The following is a 17,954-nucleotide window of genomic DNA, read 5'->3' on the forward strand; positions in this document are numbered from 1 at the left end:
TTGAAAAGTCCAGATATGAAGTAGGCTCCAGACAGGCTTTACTCAGTCACTCAAAGTCACCAAGGACCCAGTTCCTCTTTGCCTCTGTTCTGCCTGCCACCTGGTCATCTTTACTCTTAGATTCCACCCTGTGGGATATCCCTTAAGGTTTTCTTGTTTGGGGATGGTGGAGTGGGCAAAATGAACTTCTCAAACTTCTGCTAACCTTGACCGATTAAGGAAACAACATAGATAAGAATGGACTAACATGTGTCCTGGTTTGGTCATGGGGAGCAGAATGAAATTAGGTAAGTTAATGGAATATTTGGCGGTCTTGAGCACTGGGAACAAACCAGAGAGTAGATGCATTCTAGGGAAAAGAGCACCTTTGGAGGTATGTAAGAGCCTAGCAGGGATGCTGAGCCCAAAGCCATTTAGAGTCACTGGAGTCTAGGGAGAAGTTGGGATATAAGGGTGGATGAACAAGTAAGGAAGAACCAAATCCTGAAGCCACCTGAAGCAGTCAGCTTTTATCTCCAAGACAAATGGGCATTGCTGAAGAATTTTGAGCAAGGGAGTGATGGAATTGGACTTGAACGTTAGAAAAATTATTCTGACAGCTTTGTGGAAGGAGGTTCAGGGAGAGGCAGGAAGAAAAGCAACGAACTTAATACAACCAGCTGCATAGAGCTTAGCAACAACAGGATGGAGAAGAGAGGAAGAGGAAGAGAGCCATTTAGATAGAGTTAACCCACTAGATATGGGGAAAAGTGAAGCAGCCAGAATGACTTCTGGGCTTCTATTTCAGTAGCTGGGTCCAAGGTGGTGCCATAAACCATGATGGATATGAATAAACATATCCCTGTGCCTTGGTTTTTGAGGACGTGTATGTGGGGGTCTGGGCTGTATTGTGTATTTTTCCAGATATATTAACCCTAATAGAGGTGACAATCCCCAGATATTATCCTAGCTGCGCAAGCCAGGGTGGGATCTCTGCAAAGGTCTATAACTAGTTTAAAGCCTTGGTTCCTACCTCCTTTGAGAAGTGCAGAGTGCTGGCCAGATTGAAATCGGATGTAGCCACAGAGCCCCTGGGCTACTGAGCCTCTTCAAATAAGCACTGGGTGAAATCATTGTGGAGGGAAACTGGCCTTTCTGTCTAATCTCCTCGGGCTGCTCCTGTTAATGGAACAAACTAATCGTCAAAGCCACCTGGCCCTGAAAGGAAAACAATGCCTTTCTTTTGCTTTTGTAAAGAGCCTGGCAGGAGGATTCACCATATGCAAATGCCTTAGGCATCCTGGTGGGGAGGGATGGGAGGGGGGCAGTCCTGAGCCCTGTGTCCATCTGTGACTCAGCCAGGCCTCACAAAGAGCATTCTCCAAACCTGCAAGGGAAGAAAGCGAGTTGAAAGGAGCCTTGTCATTGTTCTGGCCATGGGAACATATGTCAGAAACATTGTTCCAGCCGCTGCAAAAAGGTTCCCAGCATTGCTTCCCGGGCAACATCATGCATTACATTGGTGACAGTAGCAGCTGCAAGGCCAGCCTGTGAGTGACCAGAGGAAGGGTAGATGCACGGAGAGAGCTGAGCGGGCAGTCACGATTTTGCAGGACACCCTTTCCTTCTGCAGGGTCTCAGCTTAGCCTGCCTCCAAAGACCTGAATGTTAGGAATGTGGCTGGGAGGCAAATTGAACGTGTGATTTAATCAAGTTTGGTTCTTTAGCTAGAAAATGCTTTGAGATTATGGTAAAAAGGACCCTAAATTGAAATGCAGTGTCATTCTCATTAGCAATCCAGGAAGCCTTTGAAAGCTCCAGTGTGAGGGAGCTGATTTTCAGGTAAAGCCAGTCTCTCAAGCATAGTTGAGGAGGTGGTGAATGGGCAAATGGGCAGATGTGGCAGACAGAGCTGTGAAGTACAGCTATGAATGTTACAGAAGGAAGTTTTTTTGGTTTTGTCTCTAGCTTCCTTTCTTCTCTGGCCCTTCTGTTTCTTTCCTGTCTTAAAATGTTCTCTCCTGATATTACGGAGAAGAAAGAAGTCCCCAGGACTTGGTTTTAGGCACAAATGAGCAACTGAAGCGGTACAGAGAACTGTGGTCAAGCCAGTTCAACAACCTGCGATGAATGTGCATGATGGGTCAGGCACTGTGTTATGAATGGAGCTCAGGGGAGGGGTGATAACAGTTGAGACACAGTCCACGTTCTGAAGGTGCTCACTGTCTATGGGGGAGGATGGGCATCTTTTCAAGTCATTGTAACACATATCCCAATGTAGTAAGGGATCTGGGGAAGGTATAAACAAACTAGCAAAGCGATGCAAAGACAAGTAGAAGTATTCTGACAAGAGACCTGGGGAAGGTTTCAGGAAAGAACTGACATGGGGAGAGAGAGCCAGGGAAAGACAGCGACGGTGAGAACAGACAGTATTCTTGCTGAGGAGCAACTAGAAGGTTCTGAGAGGAAATACAGCTGTGAAAACTCTGTTGGGATGGGTGACACAGCAGGAGGCCACCTATGATTAACTTGCTTCCCTCAAGGTATTGGAATTTGGGACAGTTAATCTTTCATAGTTAGGAAAAGTTAACATCTCACTGAGTGTTGGAAAGAGGCTAAATCGGGTTGGATTCTCACTGGGGGGTTTCCATAGGAACAGATGAGGCCTCTGACCTTTCAGAGTGAAATGGCTAAGCCAGAAAAGGAGAAGAGTAGAGTTTTTCCTGGTCTGTTCTTCCCTAGTTAATATTTATTGAGAGTCCTTCCTGGGTGCTGTGGAAACCACCTGATTACAAGGAATGTGGAGTCAGTTGGAGGAGATACAGAAGTTGTTTTTATTGCTTAGAATATGAAACTGATGTTTTTCAGAGCCCCTGAAGGCACTGAAACCATTCATCTAACAAAACATTTCTCTTAGACCTTTACTCTGTGCAAGCCAAGACAAATAACAGTCCTTCTGGAGGTCTTGTTTCACATATTCTTTGAGACATGTGTTTCCGAACACTTTGAGTGAATTATGCGTTCGCCTCATTTTGAGTCAGTGACTGCTTCTGGAGATGACTCGGTTGGATTGTTTGGTAGCACTTTTCAGGATCAACAGAGCCCCGCCTAAGAAAAGTGGGAAAATGCAGAGGCCATCCCTACAGCACTACAGAAGGGGTGGTGTGGGGTGGGAAGAGTGGACAGGGCAGGAAGTCACATTTATTGAATATCTTTGTAGGTACTTTGCTAGGTACTTTGTAGGCAATATATTCATTACTTTTTGAGACTCTTGAAGGAAATAGCAGGTATCCCTATAGAATGATGAAGAAAGACTCTGAGAGGTGAAGTAACTTGCCTAAGGCCTATCTACTGGGCAATGATGCAGCCATGATTCATAGGCCAGAATCCAGGGCTTACACCACCCTGCCCCGGATGCTCCCAGGGCAAGTGCTCCTCTATCAGAAAACAAACAATACTGTTCTTTTATTGGGCTAATACCAGGAAAAAAGAGAGCGCAAACAGTACTACTCCACCAGCAACCTTGCTACAGCTAGGGCAAAACTTTCAAACATTTTTTTGTTCAGCACTGTAGTAAGAAATATATTTGACAAGAAGATCTAGTGCAGTTTTACATATAAAATTTCAAAAGTTTTATGAAGCAATTCTTACTTTCTGACTGTGAGGTGCTCTGTTTTCTGTTGAAGTAATCTGTTCTATTCGTTTAGTTTAAAAAAAAAAAGTGCTGATCCTGAATCTCCAATTTGGGGGTGGCCTGCTTAGTGAAAGCACTCATTGGGGGTAACAAATTGGAGATTTGTTTGTAACATTGGACAAAGGAATTTTGGCAAGTCTTTCCTCTTTTGCATACACCCCTCTGGCTAAAAATACAATGTTACCCTTTTATGATTTATTTTTCCCCTAAAGGCTGTCTGGTTCTACTGTTCATAAAAGAAATAGGTAAACCATTTACCTATCTCCAAGAACCTTTCACTCATGTGTAGGGTTCCACGGCAGGGTAGATTCTGCTTCTTCTACCTTCCTAGGGACAAAGGGCTCCAGTCAGCCCTCAATCAAGAGGGAGTTTTGAACGTGAGGAAGCTGATTATGTCTGCTTTTTAAATTATTTTCCTTGTCCAGGTCATGTATAGAGATTTTCTCTCATGACTCCTGTCTGTGAGTAAATAGAACTTTTAAAGCCTCACACTTTTACTTTAATCATGGAAATATTGCTAGATTTGGTTGAGAGGATTGGAGAGAGATAGGTGGTATTTAATGAGGTGGATTTTACAATTCCATTCACCCTGACAGGAGAGGCTCTGATATGAGGATCATGTTTGCCAGGTTTGTGGGAAGAAACCTGTAGGAATCAATCTTTTTGAAGGCACTTTGTATGCTATGAAGTGCCAGGCAAATATGAGCAATTATTGCTATTAGGTGCGATGCTGAGTAAGAGCAAAGCTCTGTATCTTGTCTGTAAAAGATGGCAGGTCTTTTCTTTTTTTGTTGTTATAAATTTATTTATTTATTTAATTTATTTATTTCTGGCTGCGTTGGGTCTTCGTTGCTGCACGCGGGCTTTCTCTACTTGTGGTGAGCGGGAGCTACTCTTTGTTGCAGTGCGCGGGCTTCTCATTGCTTTGGCTTCTCTTGTTGAGGAGCATAGGCTCCAGGCGCGTGGGCTTCAGTAGTTGTGGCGCGTGGGCTCAGTAGTTGTGGCTTGCGGGCTCTAGAGCACAGGCTCAGTAGTTGTGGCGCACAGGCTTAGTTGTTCTGCGGCATGTGGGATCTTCCCGGACCAGGGCTTGAACCCATGTCCCCTGCATTGGCAGGTGGATTCTTAACCACTGCGCCACCAGGGAAGCCCCGGCAGGGCTTTTCTTGACACAGGTGAGGCCTGTAGCAAATTACTGCTCTTTGCCTGACCACAAAAATTGTTACTCTTTATTTGACCAATAAATCCAAGACATACTGATTCCCTATTACATACTAAGTATTGTGCTGGACTTTGTGGAGGCTGAAACCAAATGAGATGTGGTCTCTGCACTTTAGGTGCTTATAATTGATCTTCAGGGAGAAGAGACATTTAAGGCACAAAACAAAAACATGAAAAGTCCATGATGGTGTGTAACTCAGTGCTGAATGGAATGCTACAGAAAAGCCAAATGGTCAGATTCGTCAGAGGAATCCAGATCTGCCTCATGGTCTGTGAAGGAAACTCCACGTTGGAAATTAGACAGAGGAATGAGGAGGCAGCAGAGGTCTGTTAATCTGGAAAACTCTACTCAGTAACCTGCAACCCTTGGGATTTATTTGACCTGATTTGTGGTGTTGATTAAACTCAGGCTTCAAGACATCCCATGCACTATGTCATGCACCAAAGCCTTAGTAAAGAATTTAATTGAAGGCCTGTGACTTCTGGGTCTTAGTGTATTTGTCAGCTTGGGCTCCCATAAAGAAATACCACAGACTCGGGGTGGGGGGGGTCAAACAATAACAATGTATTTCTCATAGTTCTGGAGGCTGGGAAGTCCAAGATCAAGGTCTTGGCAAAGTAAGTTTCATTCTGTGGCCTCTTCTCTTGGCTTGTAGGCTGCTGTCACTCACATGACCTCTTTGAGAGAGTGCTGATCTCTTTTCCCTTTCTTATAAGGACATTAATCCCATCATGGGAGCCCCATCCTCGTGCCCTCATCTAAACCTAAGTGTCTCCCGAATACCCCACCTCCAAATAACATCACATTTGGAGTTATGGCTTCAACATATAAATTTGCGGGGCGGTGGACACAAACATTCCGTCCACAGCACTCTGTATGCTCAAGTTCTGAGATGAAAGGGAGAAAGGGAAAAGCACAACAGAACTTCCGCCTCCTCTGCCACCTTTGAGCTTTGTTATAGCAAGAATGCATCCTAAATATTCTATCAGTGATGTGGTCACTTCTTTAAGGCCTCACTGATTTCAACATTTTTGTCATATCTGAAGTTGAGGCATGTTGGAAGGCTGCCAGAATGCCATGCACCAAATTATGTGTTGAGTATTAGGGCCTCCTGAATGCATGCACTTGAGAAGTGTATACTCTATTAGGCAAATCATACAACTTACCCATCAGCTTCCATAATTAATCTGACATATAAATAGTAGAGAGGCCACTACTTGGTTCCTTCCCAATTGACGACCTATTCCTGACTTAGGAATAGCCAAAAGTTATGAGTACTTTTTTCCCCCCTTTGGTTCTTCCATTATTTCCAATGCCATCTTCCTATTTGAGTCTTCTCTTCTGCCGTTTCTTCCTTGCTCAGAAAGACATAAAGTAGCCATGAATTGTTTGTCTCCTTATTTTTCTGGCTATGGACCAAGAGGAGCCATGCCTGGTACATTCATTTAAGATAAGCAGGGGTGGGATGTAGTTAAATGTTTATAAAGAAAATTTTAAGGAAAACAGAGTGTAGAGGGTTAGTGCCCTCTGAGCCAGTATTAGAAGAGGCCCCTGATGTGCTGGGCAAGACAACACTTGGGTTGTGAGGAAAGAATCCCACAGCCTCAATAATGACCCACGGCCACTGAGCTTCTGAGGTTTTCCTTCCAAGTAAAGCAGGCTCCTGGGCAAGTAGGGTGACCCTAATTTTCAACATTAGTTTTTCTTATCAACATTCAGTTTCTTAATATGCTTTGCCAAGGTAACCCAGGGAGGCATGTCCATCCTTTTTGATGACCCAACCTAAGTCACATCACTCAGGATATCACAGAGGATATCTGTATGATTATATGGAGTCAAAGAAACTTGTGGATGGAGGAACTTTAGGGATTCTTGGTCTGGTTCTTGATCTCAGGTAAGGAAAGCAAGGCCCACTGGGATGGTGTCTTATGTCAGTCAGCAAGAGAGCTGACACTATATCTAGGCCTCCTGACTCCCACTCAATTCACTGTCATTTTTCACTGTGCCCAGCTTGGAAAGTTTATACTTTTTTGTGTGTGCGTGCGTGCGCGTGTGTGTGTGTGTGTGTGTTTGAGATAAACTTCCTTGGAGGATTGCCTAGTATTTTATCAAAATGCTGGAAATTTTATGTTTATGGTTTAATAGGTAAGGTTGGCACTGATTTACCTTTTTTCACATTTTTAGCAGAGCAAGTAGCAGATCTAGAGGTGATAAAGTTTAGAAAATATGCTGGGATAAAATCTCTTAAGTCAACAAAACTAAGGCCATGTTTTGTTCAGGGCTCTGTGTTTTGTTATTAATTCATCCTGGGGTCAGACTAAATCATTGCCTTTTTCTAGGCAGTTTTCATGGGCAGTTGTCAGAAGAGAGGCTCTGTTTTCAGGCATTGCGATATATATTGGGTAGGGTGGGGGTGGGTAGATGGATGTGGTATCAGGGAGAAAGAGAGAAGAAGATGGCAGTGTAGCCAGAAAGGAAATGGCACTTGTGTCAGGAAACATACTTCTTTTCCATCATGATTTTGTTATTGAAATATAGTTCATTTCACATCTTAAGGCTTCTTCTACTATTACGGAGAATAAAGACTAATTAAAGGTACACTTTATGACAGCTTGTATGTTCACAAAACATCCCACAACAGGAAACCAGGAGACAAGTTGCCTCAACTCTGCAACTAAGAATCCAAGAGCATCCAAAAGACCCCAGTTCCTTTATGTCGTGAAGAGGTGAATTAGATGACTTTTTTAGTTCTCTTGTAGTTCCCCAATTCTAGGTCATCCCTCATGGCAAGATACCCTGTTTCTGAAATCGTCCTGATTTGGTTATGTACTCTGCCAAACAGTACAATAGATACTACTACATACAGTCCAGAATTGCCAGGTTTGCTAGTTAATACCCTGAAGGTCATGAGTAGGAGGCTGCCTTCCTTCGTTACCAAAAACCGATGAGGAAGATTTTGTAATTTGGAGATAGATGGGATGTCTGGAAGGCATCTTGGCCAAAGAATTCCATCATACCCTATCTTGAAGGCTTGTGATAAAAGTACCCAGCTCAGTGTCTGGCACTGCACAGCTTCCCTGGGAGTGTAGATCCCCTCCTGGTAAATATTTTTGATTGCTTGAGGAAAGATCTTAGGTTGCCTTAAATGAAATTGGCCTTGGGACATTCTCTGATGGTTCAGCGCTCAAGCACTTCACCTTTGGCCCACCAATTAGCCTTTTCTGGCTGCTCCTTGAAATTGCCTAATTCTCTCAAGATGTCTCCACATGTTTTAGAGTTGTCTCTTCCCTATGGACACTCCAAAACTTGCCTGTCATGTCCCTTGTTTCCTAAGGTTCTAACCAGTCTTCGACATGACAGCCAATGATTGCCTGCCACATATATATATACACACACACACACATATATACATATACATACATATATACACATATATATACCCATATATACGTATATATATGCATATACATACACACATATATACGCATATACATATATATACATATACACACATACATATATATGCATATATATACCCATATATATGTGTATATATATATGCATGTATATATATATACACACACACACCTATAAATTACATACATAAATATATACATAAGAAAGTGGTGAGGGAAGGGATCACAGTCTACAAACTCAGTCTGTGACAAATCAAAGAAAAACAGTAACTTCAAAGCTTCTGCCGGGTGTTAAAGGTAATGAATTTTTTGTTTAGGAAAATACTGGATAGGGCTTCCCTGGTGGCGCAGTGGTTGGGAGTCCGCCTGCCAATGCGGGGGATGTGGGTTCGAGCCCTGGTCCGGGAGGATCCCGCATGCTGCGGAGCGGCTAGGCCCGTGTGCCACAACTACTGAGCCTGTGCTCTAGAGCCTGCGAGCCACAACTACTGAGCCCACGTGCCACAACTACTGAGGCCCACGCACCTGGAGCCCGTGCTCTGCAGCAAGAGAGGCCACCACAATGGGAGGCCCGTGCACCGTGGCGAGGAGTGGCCCCTGCTCGCTGCAACTAGAGAAAAGCCCACGCGCAGCGGTGAAGACCCAATGCAGCCAAGAATAAATAAATAAAATAAATAAATAAATAAAAAAATACTGGATGGATCATTTCGGTTAAAATTAAAAAAAAATTAAGTGAATGTGAGCTTGCTTGGGTGGTAGCTTGGTAGAAAAATGGTGAGGACCCCTGGGACTAACAGAAGACAAAGGATGATAGAAAAGTCTGGTTGAATATGGTAACATAATAAATTGTTGTTGGCTAAGGGAAAAAATCCAGCCAGCAGGAATCCCCTGTGACAGGAGGGAGAAACTTCAAGAACAGTAATGCCTAATACCTGGTGATAAGTTTTTCTTTAGGATTGGTAGTGTTCTTCTATTAAACCTAAGCTTTTAGTAAAGGCTTGTTCCATGAAGTAGTAGTGATACAGTTGCTTTGGGTGTTGAAAGGAGGTAGGAAGTTGGTGGCCAAAGGTGAGGGGATAGAATGAGGAAAAAAGTCAGCATTTTCAGAAAGCAAGATGGTAAGTAGGACTGAGAAACCAGCAACAGCAGGAATTTGGAGTGATATGAACCAAGAGAACACGGTTCCTAGACTCCTTAAAAATATCAGGGAGGTGACTGGATTTCTCAACCTATGTTAGATGGTAGCTCGAGTCATTTTATTTGAGTATTGATGAAAAGGGTGACCCTGAATAGCCGGTAAGCTTGGGGACATTTGGATTATAGACCTGGGACATGTACATGCACAAAATGTACAAAATGATCTGGCATTGGTTGACATTGTGTACTCCCGTGCCAACTAAGTTTGTGGTTGCATATTAACATCCAACAAGGAGCTTTAAAAAATTGCTTTGCTCTGTCCATCCCCAGATGGTCTACTTCAAATGCTCAGGGTTGTGAAGCCCAGGCACTGATATTTTTAAAAAGATCCTTAGTTGATTCCTAATATGCAGGTAGGGTTGAGAGTAATAGATCAAATGGCTCTTTTAGGATAGGTAGTATCCAAATAATTTTTGCTCACTTCTACTCCAATTTTAATCATAGAGATAAAAAGTGATCTGCAGGGGGTATTATCAGCAACAATAATTCTTAAAATGGGTTTATGTCAATAAAACATGGAATTTTATATCTCAAACTGCACCATATTTAATTGTACAGTTACTAAGCAATATCTGTTTGGTGCAGGATGACATGGATGTCATTCAACCTGGATTCTAGTTGTGACTCAAACTAACATACTGTATTTGAAGTTTAATCTCCTTATCTGTGAAATACGGCTCCTAATAACATCTGTCCAATCTACCTCATGAATTAGGAATGAAACAATACCGTAATAGGTGTAAAAGTTTTTGATAAAGGTAGAAAGTTTAACAGAAGTATAGTGTATTGTTATTTTTCTTTTCCTTTGTAGTCCCATTTAGTCACACACTTGAAGGATTACGCGTCAATTTCGGATCAGTGGGAGGCGGAACCCGCGGGGGCGGAACCCTCGGGGGCGGAACCGGGAGACGGTACGGTCATTTTATGTAAGGGACTTGTGCGTCCACGGTCATTTTATGTAAGGGACTTGTGCGTCCACGAGTTCGTATTCGTGTGTGTCCTGGAACCAGTCCCCAGAGGATACCGAGAGCCGACGCTGTATGTATATATGTGCATATATACACAGAAATGTATATAAATATATGTATACCGGTGTACACGGGTACATATATGTCTATCCGGTGCCTATACGGGCCTTTGGAAGCAAGGCTATGCCAAGGCAGCGGTAGGCCATGCAGAAAGAAACCGCTAAAGCGCAGCTGTTGTCCCAGGGCAGCAGCGACCACAACCTCACCTTTGTGCTGACAAGGCTTCTGGATATGATCTTAACTGAATAAGCTTCGGGCCTGCTTCTTTTTCTGCCTTTGGATGGCTGTGTGGAAGTTATCTCTAGGTATGCAGTATAACAGGGGAGGGTAGTGTGGGCACTGGGGTGCCCTAGAGAGCTGGGGCCACTTGCCCAGCTCTCAGATGAAAGCAATTCACATGGATGTGGAAAAGAGTTTTTTTTTTTTTTTGTTTTTTAATATTTTGGGGATTGATTTTACTTTTTTTTTTAAATTTTCACTTATTATTTATTTATTTATTTATTTATTTTTGGCTGTGTTGGGTCTTCGTTTCTCTGCGAGGGCTTTCTCTAGTTGTGGCAAGTGGGGGCCACTCTTCATCGCGGTGCGCGGGCCTCTCACTATCGCGGCCTCTCTTGTTGCGGAGCACAGGCTCCAGACGCGCAGGCTCAGTAGTTGTGGCTCACGGGCCTAGTTGCTCCGCGGCATGTGGGATCCTCCCAGACCAGGGCTCGAACCCGTGCCCCCTGCATTAGCAGGCAGATTCTCAACCACTGCGCCACCAGGGAAGCCCTTGGAAAAGAGTTTTAAGAGGGGCCACTGACAGGACTGCACTCTCAGAAATGGGTGGCCCTTCTCAATAACTTTTTCCAATTCTCCTATTCCCCTTTACCACCTCCTCCTCCATGGTGAAGCACTCAGGACTGGAAGGTGTTCAGGTGCTTCCTTCCTGGTTTAGGGCAGAGAATCTCTTCCCAGGTCTTGGGCTCTCCCCAGCCGGGAAGGAGTGCCAGCTCTTACAAAGGCTTTACTGTGTGGTGTCAGGAGGGGCTGGCCCAGGACGGGCAAGGCAGCTCTGTTGTGGGCCAAAGAGGGAGCCCTAGAAGGGATGGTCTAATGGGAGGAAAGGATGTTGGTGGGTGTATGGTTAAATCATAGTAGGGGATTTCAGTGAAAACCCAAAAATTATGTGGTGGTTCCCCTTCTTTCACAACAGCCTAGAATGCTCTTTTGTGTGAGCTGTCCTCAGGGAGGATTAAGAAATCTGGAATCAAGAACATGGTTTTACTGCCCCAATTTTTTGCTTTCTAGAGCTCTTCTTTCTTCCCCTATCTCATGGTTTTTCAAGGTTGAATCTGGATGTGGAAATGGTACTCTGGGTCCTGTTCTGCTCAGGGTGGGATTTGTCTTAAGTATTTAAGGTCCCCTTAAATCAGGGGCTATCTCGGGGCCTGACATAGTACAGTACTTCTATCTTCCATCTCCTTCCCCCAACCCCAGTGAAAGTGAGGGCACCAGTGCTGGCTGTAGATATGATTTGCCTTTGGTCCCCATGGGAAGTCTGTGGGCCTGGAGGTGTAGGTGTGGGGCCTTAGGGCATTTCCATGGCAGTGTCATTCTGGTCTTCAGGTTCTTCTTCCGTAGTTTTCAGAACAGTCCTTGGGTTGCTGGGAGCCAGGGGTCTGTATTTGGGTCTGAATCCTGCTGTCAGTTAGTCCTGTGACCTCAGGTAATTTACTGCATCTCATTTTCCTGCCGTTACCTGTTGGATGGGAACACTTTGTCAATTATAAATTAGTGTAAAGAGCTATAATTCTGGTACTTACATGGTGGCTAGCTTGATTTTTGTTAAGCATGTATGTATAGGGATGGAGGAGAACGTCATAATTGAGTTTAGGGTCAGAAAGAAAGATCCTCTAAACTTAAAAGTGTGGTTGCTGAGGGACATAGAGGAAAGGAAAGCACAGTAGGTGCATTTCAGAGTGTGGTCAGTTGCATAGACCAGAAAGAAAAAGTTGGGGTGGGGGAGCAGAAGGAGAAAAAGCTGGCTGGGCCTTCTGTTAAAAGCTATGAGAGATGACTTTTTTGGTGCAAAGAGATAACAAAATCTCTCCACAGTGCCTCACATTCAACCATTAGAGATTTATTCCTTTGGATGAAACACTGTCTTTTTGGTTACCATTCTCATTTAAAATATAGATGTTTCTAGGGGTAACATGTTAATCTGTATGTACCTTTCTCTGTTCATTTCCCAACCTGACAGGGGCAGCCTGGGTAAAAGTGATGGTACAGGATTAACTGTGAAGGATAAGTTAAATCAGGCTATGGATGAAGAGGAAAACTTTAGAGACTTCTTTTCACTTACTTCACCATTTTGCTTAGAACTCAGTTTCACGTGGAGTTTGCTGAGAGGACAGGGAATGAGTGTGCCGAGGCTTCTGCCTGATACTAGAATTGAGTTGGGGTGATACTTTAACCAGAGAGTGGAGAGAACAAATCCCTGGTGTCTAGATACTGAATAACACTTCTCTTCCCTCACTGTATGCTGTTGAGTATGTTGGCCAAGCTCAACGGAAACACTGCATACCCAGGCAGAAGCACCTCATGCCTTCTGCAGAGAAACTACTTTTCCCTTCACGGCCTGTGTTGCCTCAAGACAAGCTCTGATCTCAGGGGGAAATGTGTGCTAATGGCAATTAATAAATAACCCGTCACAGTTCACAAAAGCCTTTCAAATCCATTATGGCATTTTGTTCTCACACATTCCTCTCAGGGAGGTAGATGAGATTCTGGATCTAATTAGTATATGAGAAAATGAGAACTCTTGAATTGCTGGGAAAATCATGAAGTTGCCTTGAAGCCACATTGCTGGCCCCTAGCAATTGAATCAGAGTGTTGACGATGATAATAGTAGGTGCTTCTTCTGTTAGAATATCAATTTATTTTTGTTTCTTTAGCTCCTCTCTGATGAAGATGATACCTACAAGGGCAAATTTGAGGCACCATATGTGAAATGCTGGGACCCCTTGATGAGAAAGGAGACATCGAAAGCCAAGGATGCTTGTGCAGTTACTCTGATGCGGCAGTTTTCTGGTGCCATCTAGTGCTTCACAGAAGCAATGGCAGATGAATGGCTCAGTCGTAAAAGGACACAGGTTGCAGCAAAGTGAGTCTTTAAGGTGACAGAGTTGAGTTTTTCTTAAACTGGGTCTGTGAGTCATTGTATTTATTTTCAGAGGTTTGAGAAAATTGTTTTCTTTAAAAGTTGTCTTCTCCCACAGGTACTTTAGGATTGGGAGGAAAGACCTGATGAACAAATTCATAGCATGTTATATTATTCATTTTACCCATGGGTAGTTGCATATTAAAAGGGCTACAGAGAAAGAAACAATAATTAGCCCTAAAAAAGGGATCCCTTTAATTGACTCTGAGTCCTTTGAGGGTAGGGACTAAGTTGGTTATCTTCATACTAGCCTAGCAAACACTGGCCACATAGTAGGTAACAGTGAATACACGTTCTATCTCTCATTGTTGGTATGATTTCACCCCAGTGGCATCTGGATGAGGAAGCTGTACACCCTGTTGCCCGGTGGCCTTCTCAGATAGTGAGTGAGTCATGGGATTCTTCGCTTCTTTTCACAGAGGCAGGTAGCCTGAGAATGGGAGGCATATATCTTTGAGACAAATACCAACCTGGTCCTTTTCTAGAAGCAGGGCTGAATTTTTATTTTAAAGGATAGTTAAGGAATATGAAAATGTAAGAGCATTTAAGGCATAAAGCAGAGAGAATGTTAAAAATCCATTTATAGGCCCCATCCTTAAAACTGGAATTAGGATTAGAGTCAGGGACCCTAGCTGAACGATAGAACAGGCATGGGCCTTAATTTTAGAATGGTTTCCCCTGAGGCAGAGCTCTCGGATACACAACTCTTGCCTTTAAGGGTGAGCTTCAGAAAAGATACTTGGAAACAAATACGGTTGACCCTCGAACACTGGTTTGAACGGCGCAGGTCCACTTTTACTCAGAGTTTTTCGATCGTAAATACTCTAATACTACAGGGCCCGAGGTTGGTTTAATCTGTGCATGTGGAACCATGGATGCAGAGGAACTGAGTATACAGAGGGCCAAGTATAAGTTATACTCACGTTTTCTACTGTGTGGAGGGTCGGTGCCTCTAACCTCCTTGCATGTTCAGGGAAGGTCAACTGTAGTTTGCTCTTTAGACGTTTTAATTCTTGCTCTTGGTGACCCTATGCATAGGGCATCACTAAACATCCCTAGCCCTAGGTTTCACCTGGCTACTTCTTGTTGCGCTATGGTGAGGGCATGTAGCCATGTCTGCTAATGTTCAATCTAACATCCACATGGAAAGGTACATGCTTTGAGCCTTTCTGTTAGGAACTGGGAGTCAATCTAAGGAGGCAGAGTCTACAGGCCTAAAATAAGTGTGATGATACTTACCCTTCATTTCTATTTCATTTTTACATTTGCTTTTAGCAACAGCTGTGTGCATGAAAATGTGTGTGGGTCAAACATGGGACTAAGTAAAGGAAACTGGTTAGTTCTTTTGAAAAGCAAAGAATCTTTTTGCAAAGTAAATAATCATACAGTTCAACTTGATAATCTATGTGTTGGCCAAGATATGTTCATTTAGGGTCTCTCTTGTTAAATACATGTTCCATGTTTAAGCGATTACAGAAATTCATTTAGTCCTTGAACAAGAAATAGATTGGCTTGTAGATATTTGTTGAGGCAAAAATGCATATGTCCCTTTATTACAAAAATTATAAATCATGAATAGGTTTTCAGATCAACCCTCCAAAAGCTATTAAACCCATGAGGTAGGTTAAATAATGCAGTTTGTAACTGAAGCAATTACAATCAAAAAAAGAATACAGCTAGAATAGTCAAAACTATGAAGGAGATGCCAGATTCAGTAGAAATATATTTTTAGTTATCAAGATGTTTCAGTAAACGTAGTGTTAGAGAAACATGAAGAGGAAAAATACCTTTGTATTGAGATGTTGGTGGCACTGATTCTTGTGTCTAAGTTAGTCTAAAAATGGGTAGCCTTCTTGTGTTTGTTCAGAGTTGGCCATTTTCCCCCTCAGAATTGAAACAGAGTAAGAAGAGGAGAGATTTTTTTTCTGGACTTAGTGCATAAGATCTAGAAAATAAAGATGGAAGAAGAGAGTTGAAAAAAAATATGTGTGGGTGTGAAAAAGAGATATCTTGAAGTTAGCAAGTGGCCTATAAGTAGAGAAATTAGGAAAATCAACTCCTGAGAGTTTGTACAACCTCCTGATTCCCAAAGGAAGTGAATCTATGTCTGCTAGTTTCCATGTTGGCTGACAGTTATTACGTTAAAAGGAAAGTAGTATTTTGCATGTTTAATGACTTTTGAAGATCATTTGCAAAGTTTTTTTTTTTCACATAGCAACATGGTTTGTGAAAGAAATTTCAATTCAGGAATTTTCTTTAAAATCAAAATCTAACCCCCCTCCCTAATCCCCATTAGTATTGCTGTTTTGATTCCTATACCAGTAAAGAGCCTAGCTTGGGCTTTTCAGGGTGACATCCCATCCAAAATCCCATGGCAAGCAAGCTTTTCACAAGTATCCAGCTGTCTTTCTGTCTCTCTATGTGTCAGACAGGCAGGCAGCTGTGAATCATCAAATACACATTGGGGTCATTTGGGAGATAGTCTTTATGAAAATAAAAAATGGGTTTGAGTGCTTATTGATTTTTTTCTCTTCAGTGTGGAATGAGAAAGCTCCGTCAAGTAAAATAGTGGATCCTTAAAGTGTGGTTCAGGACTAGCACCGTCTAAGTGATGCACTTGGGTACTTGTCAGAAATGCAGTTCTCAGGCTTGATCCCAGACCTACTGAATCAGAAACTATGGGTGTAGGACTCGTTTTAATATGTTCCCCAGGTGACTGTGATCCACACTCAAGTTTGAGAACTTCCGAGTAAGTTCTGTGTGGATGAGGTGGGGAGAACTAAGGGAAGTAGGTTAGGGAGTGAAACCAGTTCAGGCCAACTCCTTCCAAAATGCGGTCATTATTATGGCTGAAAGAAGTTTGAAAGGAACATTAAAGGTGGTCTCCTGCAGGGTTAGGAAATAAACCAAACACAGCTCGAGGGAGAGTGGAAAGGGATGGCGAGAGTACTACTGATTTTCTCTTGGGGTTGAAGCTGAAAGGTTAATCAGGTCTACAATCCCTTATCCAAATTTCTAACTCACAAAGCTCTGAAAACCAAGAGTTTTAATGTAAGTTTGGCACCAAAATTCACTGGTGGCAAAACCTGTCTGGAATTCATATGAGATTATTTATGATCATTATATTTATCCCACTTAGAGTGAATATTTGTGTTTTGTTTTGATAATTTTTGATAAAATATTAGTACATTTGATTATGGGGTAAGGCCCCAGATTCTACTGGAGGTCTTAGTAATTCATTATATTTGCTTTCTAAATTCTGAAAAATTCTCAATTCTGAAGCATATCTGCCTCAAAGATTTCAGAAAAGGGATTGTGGATCTGGATAGGTTTAAGAGCCTCTGGTCACTTCTCAGAGCCAGCCAACTGAGCCAACTCCTTTTTCTCCCTTCCTCCTGTCTCCTCTAATGACCCAACTGTCTGAAGTAAAGGGGTCCTCCAAGCCAAGGACGGAAAGCTCCAAGCCAAGCCCCAAGGATAGATCTCCTGGGGAGGCAGTGGGTCTAAGAGCCACTGTTGGAGCCAAGAGACCCACCCTTTCTGTCCGGTGCTACCCAGACTGGAAATTCCTTGAGAGTGGGCCCATAGCTTGCACATCTTTGAGCCTCAGTGACTTGCACAGAGCGTGCTGTGCTAAATGAGTGGGAGAGGCCTTGTGATGAAGAGGTATAATCCAGGAAGATGGAAGCAGCTGCCATTGCTAGAGTTGAGGCCGTTCTGCTTTGCCATCATCTGCCTACCACGCAGCTGTCAGAGCAAAGACTAACTGGTAGTAAATGCAGAGGTTATTCCCTCCCCCACCCCCGTGCCCCCCTTTTTAAAAATTAGCTAAACTCCATATTTTATTCATATTTTGTTAATTTCTGCATAATGTCCTTTTTCTGTTCCTGGATCTCATCTAGGCTACCACATTTACATTACATTTAGTCATCATGTTTCCTTAGGCTCCTCTTCCTGTGACAGTTTCTCAGACTTTCCTTGTTTTTGAAGATCTTCACGGTTTTGAAGAGTATTGGTCAGGTACTTTGTAGAATTCCTCTCTACTGGAATTTGTCTCATGTTTTTCTTATGATTAGCCTGGGGTTATGGGTTTGTGGGAGGAAGACCAGAGAGGTGAAGTGCCATTCTCATCACATCCATATCACGGATTGTCGTTCCTTTTGACGGGGCTCTCCTAGGCTGTGGTTGTTGATTGCTTACTGTCGCCTCATTCCCT

General features: G+C 43.0%; 1 long non-coding RNA gene across 1 annotated transcript in view; it reads left to right on the forward strand.

Annotated features, from left to right (window-relative positions):
- The window catches only part of LOC118903122, a 166,942-nt gene that overhangs the window by 7,121 nt on the left and 141,867 nt on the right, over positions 1-17,954 (forward strand). Inside the window, exon 2 of the long non-coding RNA XR_005021721.1 lies at positions 13,473-13,681. This is a non-coding gene — a long non-coding RNA (uncharacterized LOC118903122). The remainder of the gene's footprint in view (positions 1-13,472; positions 13,682-17,954) is intronic.

Source organism: Balaenoptera musculus, chromosome 11 (assembly GCF_009873245.2).
Source record: "Balaenoptera musculus isolate JJ_BM4_2016_0621 chromosome 11, mBalMus1.pri.v3, whole genome shotgun sequence".
Lineage (NCBI taxonomy): Eukaryota > Metazoa > Chordata > Mammalia > Artiodactyla > Balaenopteridae > Balaenoptera > Balaenoptera musculus.